This window comes from Lissotriton vulgaris, chromosome 1_1 (genome assembly GCF_964263255.1).
Source record: "Lissotriton vulgaris chromosome 1_1, aLisVul1.2, whole genome shotgun sequence".
Lineage (NCBI taxonomy): Eukaryota > Metazoa > Chordata > Amphibia > Caudata > Salamandridae > Lissotriton > Lissotriton vulgaris.
Genome location: NC_141685.1, coordinates 176388796 through 176403198, shown reverse-complemented (window position 1 = coordinate 176403198; position 14403 = coordinate 176388796). Strand labels below are relative to the sequence as shown.

The 14403-nt window shown below is 40.2% G+C and overlaps 1 protein-coding gene across 2 annotated transcripts in view; it reads left to right on the top strand.

The window, feature by feature from the left end:
- LOC147738059 (uncharacterized) overlaps window positions 1-14403 on the top strand; it is an 84591-nt gene that overhangs the window by 17365 nt on the left and 52823 nt on the right. The gene's annotated exons all lie outside the window — the stretch shown is intronic.

The window sequence follows — 14403 nt, the reverse complement described above, 5'->3', positions numbered from 1 at the left end:
AGGCAACTCACGCAAGAGAAATTCCTGGCTTTTATTAAATTGGTAATGGTTTATTAATTGACCGTGGGTTTTTTTCCCCCCCCCCCCCCCCCAAGGTCCAATGATTACGCTGCTTGGCACCTCTTCCACGTTTGTATATACCCAAATATTCTTTTTTTCTTTTTTCATGCACAAATGTAAAATATGGCAACAAAAATAGAAATAATTCTCAGTAGTATATGGCAACTTGCCAAAAGTTGCCATATACTACTGAGAATTATTTCTGTCAACATAGTAGTATTTTTGTTGCCATATTTTACATTTGTGCATGAAAAAAGAAAAAAAGAATATTTTGAATAATAAAAAACAGTTTAAATCAGTTTTTCCTTGCTTTTGTTTAATAATTGATCACTTTGGTGGCAACATTGGAATTTATTGAATATTGATCGAACAATTCCTACAGGGACATTTGTGTATATTGTTATCTACAATCATAGGCACTGTGTTATATAGTTAATTTCCTATGGCGTCGACGGCGTTTCGACCCGTGAAATGGGGGTCTCGTCAGGACTGTACAATGGGGGACATCTAAAGAAAGGAGAGTCAGTGAGGATATATAACTATGTGTACAGTTGCATTGAATAATAATTATTCACAGACTTGTAATAGAGGAATATACCTTGCAATGTGTTTCATTCCATAACGCAACCCATGCGTGAGAAAAAGTATATTTAATTTACTTACAGTGAACCCAGCCGGGCACTGTCGAAAAGCAAAAGAAGAATAAATAAAACAGATGCAAGGATATTAAAGATGCACAGTGAAAACGGACTGAAAGTTAGTCAGATAATATAACTTACCACTGTAGGTGGTAGAAATCAGTGGAATTCCTAGATTGAATGTGGCGGTCGATGCCGTCAGTGCGAGGGATGACCAGGAAAGTGCCTAACAAAGAGAGTGCCCCTTAATTAAATTAATATCCAAATACTGGTACTCGTCTTGGTATCTATCAATCGTTTAAGGCATGGATTATATCATACGTGTTCGCCAATTATCTGAGCTCAATCGCATCTATCCGAACGTCTGTATCAGTCAGAAAATTTTGTGTGGCGCGGCAAGACGTCATCACGGTTATAACGTGATGCGTGTAATACGTACGCAGCCATCGCAAGGAGGACCGACGGCTCCATCCTCGTTTGGTGGCGCACTGGTGTAATGTTTACATTTTTGGTCTGCAAAAGTTATCCAATGTAGATACTTAGATGTGATCGGCATACTAATAGACATAGTGTGAAATCCCTGTATAAAGGCAATATAAAAACCATCTTACTGTTCAAATGTAAAACATTCGATAGACACAAAAGCAACAAGCATTTGCAATGCAATAGGTCTCGCATTAGGAAGTTTTGAGCTATTGGTCTTGTAAATAACAATATTTCTATCTATGTTTTTGTTGTTCAGAAATAGGTAAGTTAATAGCTTGGTCATTTACAACTGCAATAGTTATAATTTTGGCAAATGTTACACTTCTAGCATTTGTAATGTAGCTTTTTGTATCATTGAGGCAATATATTTGAACTAGTAATGATGTTGTGGTGCTGAGTGATGTTGTAGTTGTGCTGAGTGGTGCTGTGGTGGTGCTGAGTGATGTTGTAGTGATGCTGAGTCGTGTTGTGGTGGTGCTGTGTTGGTACTGTGGTAGTACTGTGATGGTGCTGAGGTGGTGCAGTGGTGGTGCAGAGTGGTGTTGTGTTGGTGCAGTGGTGGTGTTGACAAATAGTGTGGTGGTGTTGTGGTGTTGCTGTTGTGGTACTGAGTGTTGCTGTGGTAGTGCTGAGTGTTGCTGTGATGGTGCTATGTGGTGCTGTTGTTGTACTGAATGATTCTGTTGTGGTGCAGAGTGTTGCTGTGGTGGTACTGAGTGATAATGTAGTGTTACTGATTGGTAATGTGGTGGTGCTGACTGGTGTTCAGTGGTGCTGCTTAGTAATGTTGTAGTGGTGCTGAGTGGTGCTAAGTTGGGGCTGAGTGATAATGTAGTAAGGCTGCGTGATAATGTGGCGGTATTGAGTGGTGCTGTGGTGGTGTGAGTGATAATGTGTTGGTGCTGAGTGCAAAAACATTGTAGTGTAATACATGAAAGTGCTACGAGGGGTTTGCGTACTAGCACTGAGACAGCTATTAAAAGATTATGCAGAGTAGCGTTATAGAAGCCAAGCTATGGGCCTTTGCTATAAAGCAGTGAAGTAGTTAAAATGTATATATTTTTTGATGAAAAATCTTATTTTAAAGTAAAAGCGACTTGTGCATCTCTTTAATAAAAAATATATGGACAGCTGAATATGAAATAGGCAACTTATTAATGGTATAAAACTCTGTGTGTGAGCGCTAAATACTTGTGCATGTTATGTTAATGTAATATGAGGGAGATTGAATGCTGCAGTGGCTGCTTTAAAACTGACACTTCGTATTTACTAGTAAAGTAAGGCACGTTTTCATTTGTTATTTGCAAACATGCATTCTTTTTGATGCAAAACAATTGTTGAAATGTAAGGTGCAAAATCATTTTGCTTACTGGCACCAAGACAGCTATTAAAGGATCATGCAGAGCTCAGCAGGCAGTGGAGCGCATTAGTTCTACACATAGGAAGTATTGATAGTTAACGGTGTACACACACACACTTACAATAAAGGTGTTCTATTGCTGTAAGCACAGACTGCAGCCAAGAATAAAAGCTGAACAGAGTAGAGTTAGAGAAGCTAGAGGCATGGGCCTTTGCAGAAAGCTGCAAAGTAGTTAAAATGTTAATCATCTCTAATAGTAAATAATAACTGTAACTAAAAGTGACTTGTACACCTCTGAAATAAAATATATAGACAGTTGAATATGAATTAAGGAACTGATTTATGTTGAGTAAGAGTTTGTATGCAAGCGCTAAACACTTGTACATGCTGTGTCATTGTAATATGTGGAAGGTTGAATGCTCTAGTGGGTGCTTTAAAAAGTGACACTTGCTATTTGAATGTGGCCCTTAAGAAACTCTTCTCTGCTGTGGCAGATACAAAAAGGAATTTCTTACAGACATTTTAGTGTATCTAGCTTGCCAGCCTTCTCTAGTGCTAGATAATCTGCCTTACTCTGATTTATGCTACTAGCGGCAGACACTTCTGCTTGAAAGTAGCGAAGCGCTCTACAAGCTACAATAATAAACGTAGGCAAGAAGAGGTGGCAGAGAGCACTAAAGCAATCTCTTCATAGGAGATTAAAAATATGACAAAGCAAAAGAAACATGCGCCCGATAATTGCTTTCAAAAGGCTAGATAATCTGCCTTACTCTGATTTATGCTACTAGCGGCAGACACTTCTGCTTGAAAGTAGCGAAGCGCTCTACAAGCTACAATAATAAACGTAGGCAAGAGGAGGTGGCAGAGAGCACTAAAGCAATCTCTTCATAGGAGATCAAAAATATGACAAAGCAAAAGAAACATGCGCCGAATAATTGCTTTCAAAAGGTGCCGCAGCTCTAAATCTCAAAAACTGTGAAGAAGCTGCGTACGTGATGTCCCTTGGTAGCATAAAGGAAACTGTTGTTTATACGTTTTTTTGGGACGTTTTTGCATTCTGATTTCTAGCAAGTTACATTCTTTACTTAAGCTTAATTGGTAACGTTAGCATTGCATTATATATGTATGGCAAAAAAATAACAAGCAAGCTGATAGCGAAACTGCAAGCTGCTCGTGCACACACGCTTACGCACTGAGCATGCGTGCTGTCAACTTTGCCTGGGACATGGGCGGGGGATAGAGCGCGTGGTAGTGTCTAAGTTCTTGTGAGCTGACGGAGCTTCGCGTGTTGCAACCTGTGTGAAGGAGCAGAACTTGCAGACGCTTTCTACAGAAGTCTACTCTGACTGGTAAGTGGGGCATGCTGTATGTATGGAGCGCGTGCTATGCTGTATGTGTAAAGCACTTGTTATGCTGTATGTGTGAAGTGTGTGACATGCTGTATGTGTGAAGCGTGTGGCATGCTGTTTGTGTGAAGCGCATGGAATGCTGTATGTGTGAAGCGCATACTGACGTTTTAAAGAAGTTCTAAACACGAAAACGCAGCGAACAGCAGTGCGAATGTTTGAATGTGTGTTTGTTTTGTATTTGCAGATTGTACGAAACTTACCTAAAATGGCGGCTTTAAGTTAAGTTGTGCGTGAATGTTGGCGCATGGAGTTAACAGTAAAAGTACGAAAAAGCAGCATTTTAGCAAAAAATAGAAACGCGTTTGTTTTGTAATGTTGCTTACTCTTAACACAAATGTAGTTACATTAGAAAAATAAGAATTGAAACGTATTTTAAAAAATTATTGTTTTTGATACGCGCAGTCAGGGCAATTGAAAAGCAGCCCTCGAACAAACGTAAGCGTGTTAATTGAAAGGCAGTCATCAAAGAAACACGTTTTAATTTGGATCTTAACTACTTGTACTATAAATGAAGTTAGTATGGTATTTATTGTGCATGAAATTATTAGTGATCGTATTAGTGATCGTATAGTTCGAGGAACGGCGTTTTTATTAATCAATGAGAAGACGTTGTTTGCGGCTGTTGTTGATGTTTAATGCAAACGTACTTCTTAAAATAATTACTCTTGATAGGTGCAGTCGTGGCGTGTTAGCAAATAACTAAGCGTGCCGGCAGTAAGGGCATGTCAGCAAATAAGTGAGCGTGTTAATTGAAAGGCAACCCTCGAAATAATGATTGTAGCTGAGCATATTTGTGTTAATTGAAAGCCACAAACGCGCTCAAGCTCCATAAAATGACGACTTTATTTTTTATTAAGTTGTACGTGAATGCCCAAAATCTATTACACATGGCAAATGTACAAGGACAGCTAGGCATAGTAGGGCGTGGTAATTGTAAACAACGAACGCATTCTAGCTTCATAAAATGCCGACTTCATTTGCGGGTGTTGTCGACTTTTACTTTAAACATAGTTTGTAAAATAATTAAAAGTGAGCGTGTTAATTCAAAGGCAGCCCTCGAAATAATGATTGTAGCTGAGCATAGTCGGCCGTGTTAATTGAAAGCCACAAATGCGCTCAAGCTCCATAAAATGCCGACTTTATTTTTAAGGTGTATGGTTTGAGCGGCAGACCCTGATGCAGAGGTCTAGCCCGGGACCAGGGTTCAATTCCCCGCCTCGGTGGGTCTTGGGCTCAAAAATTCCACGGACCTGATAATTCTCGCCTCGGTGCCTATTCCAATCATGGAGTCCCACTCTGCAACTCTGGACAATAGCTTGCTTAATCTCCACAACGGCCCCCACAATGCTAAGGGTGCCTGGCCTCCACCTTGGGGTGCCCAGGAGTGGACGCCTCACAGGGAAATCCAGGATGGGTTCGAAAGCGGTATTCGTACAAGCGCCTTGAGACCCTTGCGGGTGAGTAGTGCGCTATACAAGTATCAATTTACATTTACATTTACGTGAATGTCTAAAGCCTATTACACATGGCATATTTATTATGTTGTATTATGTTGGCAATCATACCAACTTTACAAGAGCACGCCTTTACAAGAGCACCCCTCAAACTCGACAGCGAAAGCCCAGGCTCCACAGCGAAAGCAAAACTAACACCGCACACACAGCAAGCAGCCAGCAGCGCGCTCCCGCGGACAAACCTGATACTGGAAAAGCGCGCGTCCGACTCGTGTCTACATTCCCAGAAACGGGCAACAATAGTTGTCGAGCAGACAGCAAGCAATGCTTTGCATTGCTACGTCTAGGCTGGACCTAAAGACAGCAAGCAATGCTTCGCATTGCTTGCATGTCTAGGCTCGACCTAAAAATGAATTCACAAAGGCGATATCATAACACTAGGTTAAAGATCGTGAATTAAACATATCTCAAAATATACAAAAATCACAGAAACAACATAGTTCATGAAAGCATTTTCGTTATAGTGCGCCACTCCTGCAATTGAAGAGTAAAAACTAACCACAAATGATGTATACAGAAGCATAGGTTTACAGCTTAAATTTAGAGTCTACAATATGTGGTATGTAATGTGTCTATTTAAGTCGTGAGAGTAGATACAAATCCTCTCCATTTATCAGCGGAATTCAACCCCTCATTAATTGAATTGATTTTATCAATCCAATGACATTCACGGCGTTGTAATATTTGTGCAATATCACCGCCTCTCTGAGGCACTGTTGCAATATCTAGGACTTGCCATCTCATTTCATCTACTGAATGGTTCTTCTCTTTGAAATGAGCCACAAGAGGTGCAGTCATAACTGATTTTCTTATGCGGCTGTGATGTTGCCCTATCCTGGCCTTCACAGGTTGCTGAGTCTGTCCGATGTACGGTAAACCACATGGACACCAAATGCAATACACGACATTGCATGTATTACAGTTGGAGAAAAATTCAAATGTCTGTTCGTAGCTGCCATGTTTAAAGATGTTTGTTTTTGCTGTAAGTGGACAGATCATGCAGTTGCCACACACGGGTGGTGGCCTAGAATGGGGGGAAGATTCCAAGTTGATTCTAGCGTACCGCTTTTCTTTCTGGCTATTTCCGTAGATGACCTAACCAAATGATCTTTTAAGTTTTTTGCTCTTTTGTACGCAAACAGGGGTACTTCAATTTGTGGGTCAATGCTTTTAATTATATGCCAATTTTTTATGATTGAATTTCGGATCTTGTTGGTATGGACCCCAAAAGTAGTGACACATACAATTTTTTGCATTTCCTTCTTAGGTGGAGAAGTGTGGCTCAATGATTAGAGCGGCAGACCCTGATGCAGAGGTCTAGCCCGGGACCAGAGTTCAATTCCCCGCCTCGGCAGGTCTTGGGCTCAAAAATTCTACGGACCTGATATTTCTCGCCTCGGTGCCTATTCCAATCATGGAGTCCCACTCTGCAACTCTGGGCAATAGCTTGCTTAATCTCCACAACGGCCCCCACAACGCTAAGGATGCCTGGCCTCCACCTTGGGGGTGTCCAGGAGTGGACGCCTCACAGGGAAAGCCAGGATTGGTTCCACAGCGGTATTCGTACAAGCGCCTTGAGACCCTTGCGGGTGAGTAGTGCGCTATACAAGTATCAATTTACAAGTATCAATTTAGGTCTGGTAACCAGTAATTCTTCTCGTGGGCAATACCAGGCGCGTTTCAACGATCTTTTCACTATTTTATTTGGATAGCCTCTCTTCAGTAATTTGTTTTTTAAGATTTCTGACTCTTTCAGGTAATCTTCTCGTCGAGCACAATTACGACGAATTCTCAAGAATTGTCCGAAGGGCAATCCGTCCCTTAGTGCTCTCGGATGTTGACTCTTATATGACAACAATGTGTTGTGTAGGCTTTCTGTGAAGAGATGTAAAGAGTTTATCATCTTCGTTCTGGATTTTGCAAAATGTTTTTGAGAGGTGCACACAATGGAGTCAAAGGTACAAGAAGTTCATAAATTTTGTGAGTCTTCTGTTCTTTCTTTAATGGGCTCTTTCATTTTCTCTTTTTAAGATACACAGGCACAGCCAACGTGTTTCATTCCCTTTAGTGCCTTGGGAATTTCATCAGGGCATTGAATAGGATCATCTTAATCCGATGGTCCAAAATATGGTTGCACCTTCAATACCGGTGCAGTAGGAATGTTGTCGACAGTGTAACTCTTGTGTTCCTGAATAGTATAGAAGTGCGGGCAAAGAGTTGTTTCGGAGCGTTGTTCCACAGTCAAGCAGCAATGGAGTGTAGATAAAAAACGAAAGTTTGTCCTGGCCCCCGTAAGCGGGCAGTCCGTAGTGTCAACGGATTCCAGAAGAAAGGGGGATGTGCTTGTTTAGAGACCTACTATGTAACACATATACAACTGAAGGAACGATTTGAATTATTTGTAATAAAGGACTAAACTTGGAACAAATTGGGACTTTTGATACGCTATTTTTGGCATTTGCAGTGCGCTCGAGCTTGAAGTACATCCACTTCAACTTTTCAATAACTTGTTTATAGACCAACATCCATGCGGGTTGCCAGATATTTCATGCGATGCGGGACCTGTGATAAGGTCTCCCGCGCTTCCTGCTCCTCCGTGTGGGTTTCCGAAGTGGAATGAAACGCGTTGGCTGTGCCTGTGTATCTTAAAAAGAGAAAATAAAAGAGCCCATTAAAGAAAGAACAGAAGACTCACAAAATGTATGAAATTCTTGTACCTTTGACTCCATTGTGTGCACCTCTCAAATTTTTTGCAAAATTCTCTATATAACGGACATCCTTGGCAGCGGATGGTGAAAGTGGTTGTACCACACAAATTTATGAAACAGAAGAAGTCGATGTGCTAAACCTTGGTCTGCTGCTGTGTGCTTTGGTTTTTGTATAATCTTCGTTCCGGATATTCAAATCCAAAAACGGAATGGTGTCTTTCTGTAGTGTAGATGTGAAAGTGAGATTGGTTTGGACAGTATTAAGGTATGTAACACATTTCTTGAAGTCCTCTTCATTGCCTCTCCAGATGAAAAAAATATCTATATACCTATACCAGCATTTAATGCTGGTATAGTAGGGATTCTGATCGCTCAAGACATAACCATCTTCCACATGATTCATATAGATGTTTGCCAGATTTGGGGCAAAAAGTGCCCCCATACTGGTCCCACAGCATTGTTCATAGTATTGGCCGTTGGACACAAAGTAATTTCTTTGAAGTGCTATTTCTAGTAATGAAATTATAAATGAAGTAGAGACATTAAATGGTCTCGGTCTGGTGTCAAGAAAATGTTCTATACATCGAATGCTGTCAAATTGAGGAATATTAGTGTATAATGATGATATATCAAGAGTGGCTAGCCAATCAGTATCTTTGTTGTATGATAATCCCTCTACCAGATTAATCATGTGCATAGTATCACAAACATAACTACTCTGTAAGGGAACATAATCCCTTAAAAAAAAGTCAATGTATTTACCAATTGGTTCTAAAATCGAACCATAACCAGATAGAATTGGTCTCCCTGGTGCTTGTGTTACACTTTTATGAACCTTGGGGAGGGTATATAGAACCGGAGTTCTTGGATTTGCTGAATTTAAAAATTCAAACTCCTTTTTTGTTATAAAGCCGTGATCTAATCCTTCCTTAGTAATACATACAATTTTTTCACGAATCTCAACCAAGGGGTTACGATTGAGTTTCTTGTAGTGTTTCTCTTCAGAGATTTGCTTATTTATCTCAGTGTCATAGTTAATCCTTTCTTGAATAACGATGCCCCCACCCTTGTCTGCGGGTTTGAGTATTACAGAAGCATCTTTCTTTAAGTTATTGAGAGCCTGCCGCTCCAATAGGGTGATATGATATTGTATGGTGTAAATTGTTTATTGTTTCTCAAATTATCTACACCTTGTAAAATAAGTTTCTCAAAAGTGAGTAACTCAGGAGGCATCATGCTATTTGTAGGGTAAAAGGTAGAATGCAATTTTAGACCTGTTACCGACTCATGCGTGATAAATTCTCGATCTTTGAAGAATAGCTTGAGGCGAATTTTTCTGAAGAACTGAAATAGTTCCGATTTTAAATTGAAATAGTTGGTTTTCTCCATAATGACAAACGAAAGACCTCTACTCAGTAGGGAAATTTCTGAAGAAGACAGAGTATGCTTAGACCAATTAAAGATAGGTATTGTTTCCATATTGTCTATTGAATCTGATGTGGTATCTAATATGGTTGGGGCCCCCACTGATAGTGCTTGTTTCTCGTTTGGCGTTCTCCTGGATATTGATGCCAGACTCTCTTCTTGGTCTTCCCTCCTCTGTCTAAAAAAGGCTGGCCTTGATGGGTATTAAAGTTACTGGGACCTGCTTGACCGTCTGAGTCACTGGAGCCGCCTGATGATTCTGAAAATGTAACTGGCTGGTTCTTTCTAAATCCACCCCAAGTGTTTTGCCTATTTTGGTTAGGAAAGGTTATGAAGTAGTCTTCCTTTAAATAAGGGAAAGCTCTCTCTTTATTATAATTTTTAATGTCTTTTGTGACTTTGTCCGCTTTCTTTTTTGGTACAAATATGTTGAACTCTTCTATGGTTTTGTTAAGATTATCAAGGAGTATCTTGGCCTCAGCTACCCCGTCACCGCCCAGGAGTTCCTTCTCTAGCTCCTCTATTTCTTTGAGCTCAGTCCTAGAATGTTCTATGGCGGTCTCAACACTGAGGACCATCCAATGGCGTGAACAAGTAACAGAAATGCCACAAAAACTGCCTTTAAATTTAGGGTCTACTCTGAAGATGCCTCGTACGTTTCTTATTTGGAGGCCTTGGGTATTATGCCTGCACGCAAATAATCCGTAAGCATACAGGCATGTAACTCCGTTTCGTACGTGTTTTTTCTTTGCCTTTTCAAGCCTCTCGAATAGTGTCTGTCTAGGGCTACTGCGTACCAAAGAGCAAAAAACTTAAAAGATCATTTGGTTAGGTCATCTACGGAAATAACCAGAAAGAAAAGCGGTACGCTAGAATCAACTTGGAATCTTCCCCCATTCTAGGCCACCGCCCGTGTGGCAACTGTGTGATCTGTCCACTTACAGCAAAAACAAACATCTTTAAACATGGCAGCTATGAACAGACACTTGAATTTTTCTCCAACTGTAATACACGCAATGTTGTGTATTGCATTTGGTGTCCATGTGGTTTACCGTACATCGGACAGACTCAGCAACCGGTGAAGGCCAATATAGGGCAACATCGCAGCCGCATAAGAAAATCAGTTATGACTGCACCTCTTGTGGCTCATTTCAAAGAGAAGAACCATTCAGTAGATGAGATGAAATGGCAAGTCCTAGATATTGCAACAGTGCCTGAGAGAGGCGGTGATATTGCACAAATATTACAACACTGTGAATGTCATTGGAGTGATAAAATCAATTCAATTAATGAGGGGTTGAATTCCGCTGATGAATGGAGAGGATTTGTATCTACTCTCACGACTTAAATAGACACATTACATACCACATGTTGTAGACTCTAAATTTAAGCTGTAAACCTATGCTTCTGTATACATCATGTGTGGTTAGTTTTTACTCTTCAATTGCAGGAGTGGCGCACTATAACGAAAATGCTTTCATGAACTATGTTGTTTCTGTAATTTTTGTATATTTTGAGATATGTTTAATTCACGATCTTTAACCTAGTGTTATGATATCGCCTTTGTGAATTCATTTTTGCTTTTGTGTCTATCGAATGTTTTACATTTGAACAGTAAGATGGTTTTTATATTGCCTTTATACAGGGATTTCACAGGATGTCTATTAGTATGCCAATCACATCTAAGTATCCACATTGGATAACTTTCGCAGACAAAAATGTAAACATTACACCAGAGCGCCACCAAACGAGGATGGAGCTGTCGGCTCTCCTTGCGATGGCTGCGTACGTATTACACGCATCACGTTATAACCGTGATGACGTCTTGCCGCACAAAATTTTCTGACTGATACAGACGTTCGGATAGATGCGATTGAGCTCAGATAATTGGCGAACAGGTATGATATAATCCATGCCTTAAACGATTGATAGATACCAAGACGAGTACCAGTATTTGGATATTAATTTAATTAAGGGGCACTCTCTTTGTTAGGCACTTTCCTGGTCATCCCTCGCACTGACGACATGCATCTTTAATATACTTACGTCTGTTTTATTTATTCTTCTTTTGCTTTTCGACAGTGCCCGGCTGGGTTCACTGTAAGTAAATTAAATTTATTTTTTCTCACGCATGGGTTGCGTTATGGAATGAAACACATTGCAAGGTATATTCCTCTATTACAAGTCCGTGAATAATTATTATTCAATGCGACTGTACACATAGTTATATATCCTCACTGACTGTCTCCTTTCTTTTTTTTTTTTTTTTAATTTTTGAAACCTTTATTGCACAGTAATCCGTGAAACAAATACGGGCCTACAACCATCTGGCCGGCCTCGACACATAGTTGATGCAAAGTAGCAAGCAAAATGAGAACACGGTAATATCTGAGCATGAAATAGCAATCAATCTGGGTTACACTGGACATCTGCGCATTACCGAGCAACAGGATGAATGAAGGTTAAATTTTAAAGTTTTTATATATTCCAAAATATAGACAATAAGAAGGATCAGTGTTCCAACAGTCCGAGCCACCCCACTGACCCAAGGAAGAGAGGAGGAGGAAGAAAGGAAAACCAAAAAGAAGAAAAAGAGGCCCATAGAAACTGAAGCGGACAAAAGAAAGACCCCACCCCCCTACCCCCACCCTACACGCATGCAGAGACTGTCTCCTTTCTTTAGATGTCCCCCATTGTCCAGTCCTGACGAGACCCCCATTTCACGGGTCGATACGCCGTCGACGCCATAGGAAATGAATTATATAACACAGTGCCTATGATTGTAGATAGCCACTGATTAATGACTGTTTCTATTATTGTTCATGGTCAATTGCCTTTCTTTTGTAAATATTCCCAGCTGAAACTTGTACATACTACTTACTGTTACACGTTTTCCTTGTTTCGCTCACAATATCACTTGGGACACATTGCACCTTTTTATACTGGTGGTCCTCGGTGTTGAGACCGCCATAGAACATTCTAAGACTGAGCTCAAAGAAATAGAGGAGTTATAGAAGGAACTCCTGGGCGGTGACGGGGTAGCTGACGCCAAGATTCTCCTTGATAAACTTAACAAAACCATTGAAGAGTTCAACATATTTGAACTAAAAAAGAAAGCGGACAAAGTCACAAAAGACATTAAAAATTATAATAAAGAGAGAACTTTCCCTTATTTAACGGAAGACTACTTCATAACCTTTCCTAACCAAAATAGGCAAAACACTTGGGGTCGATTTAGAAAGAACCAGCCAGTTACATTTTCAGAATCATCAGGCGGCTCCAGTGACTCAGACGGTCAAGCAGGTCCCAGTAACTTTAATACCAATCAAGGCCAGCCTTTTTTAGACAGAGGAGGGAAGACCAAGAAGAGAGTCTGGCATCAATATCCAGGAGAACGCCAAACGAGAAACAAACACTATCAGTGGGGGCCCCAACCATACTAGATACCACATCAGAATCAATAGACAATATGGAAACAATACCTATCTTTAATTTGTCTAAGCATACTCTGTCTTCTTCAGAAATTTCCCTACTGAGTAGAGGTCTTTCGTTTGTCATTACAGAGAAAACCAACTATTTCAATTGAAAATTGGAACTATTTCAATTCTTCAGAAAAATTTGCCTCAAGCTATTCTTCAAAGATCGAGAATTTATCACGCATAAGTCGGTAACAGGTCTAAAATTGCCTTCTACCTTTTACCCTACAAATAGCATGATGCCTCCTGAGTTACTCACTTTTGAGAAACTTATTTTACAAGGTGTAGATAATTTGAGAAACAATAAACAATTTACACCACTGATTTCTACACCTACAGTGGTAAGTTATATTATCTGTTTAACTTTCAGTCCGTTTTCACTGTGCATCTTTAATATCCTTACGACTGTTTTATTTATTCTTCTTTTGCTTTTCGACAGTGCCCGGCTGGGTTCATTGTAAGTAAATTAAATTTACTTTTTCTCACGCATGGGTTGCGTTATGGAATGAAACACATTGCAAGGTATATTCCTCTATTACAAGTCCGTGAATAATTATTATTCAATGTGACTGTACATATAGTTATATATCCTCACTGACTGTCTCCTTTCTTTAGATGTCCCCCATTGTCCAGTCCTGACGAGACCCCCATTTCACGGGTCGAAACGCCGTCGACGCCATAGGAAATGAACTATATAACACAGTGCCTATGATTGTAGATAACCACTGATTAATGACTTTCTATTATTGTTCATGGTCAATTTCCTTTCTCTTGTAAATACTCCCAGCTGAAACTTGCACATACTACTTACTGTTACACGTTTTCCTTGTTTCGCTCACAATATCACTTGGGACACATTGCACCTTTTTATACTGTGTGTACGTTGCAGATATAATTGCAGTATTAACTGTTTTTTGAAATACAAAGAAATTGTTACAAACTGGTACGAGTGTGTTTCTCTCTTTGTCATCCTCCCTCTAATAATTGAATTGCTATTGAGCTATGTACTGACTGAGCATTGTACATTTAATATGCCACAGGACCCAACTGATCAGGGCATGATCATACCGCAATCGAGCCAGAGGGTTAACCCCAACTTAAGGAAGGCCTCCATCCCGGACACCAAGACCCTGTCCAACCTGCTGTGTGTGTTATGAGCAGGTATACAATATCTGCGTTGGGTGCCTATCTCTCCATATGTCCCTTATTCCCAAGTCCTGCATTACCTCCCGATGCCTCATGGTCATCTGCGGCTTATTTCCCTGTCTAGGAGGGTGCCTGTCCAAGTTTTGATCCAATACTCAATTAAAATCCCCCATCCAGAGAA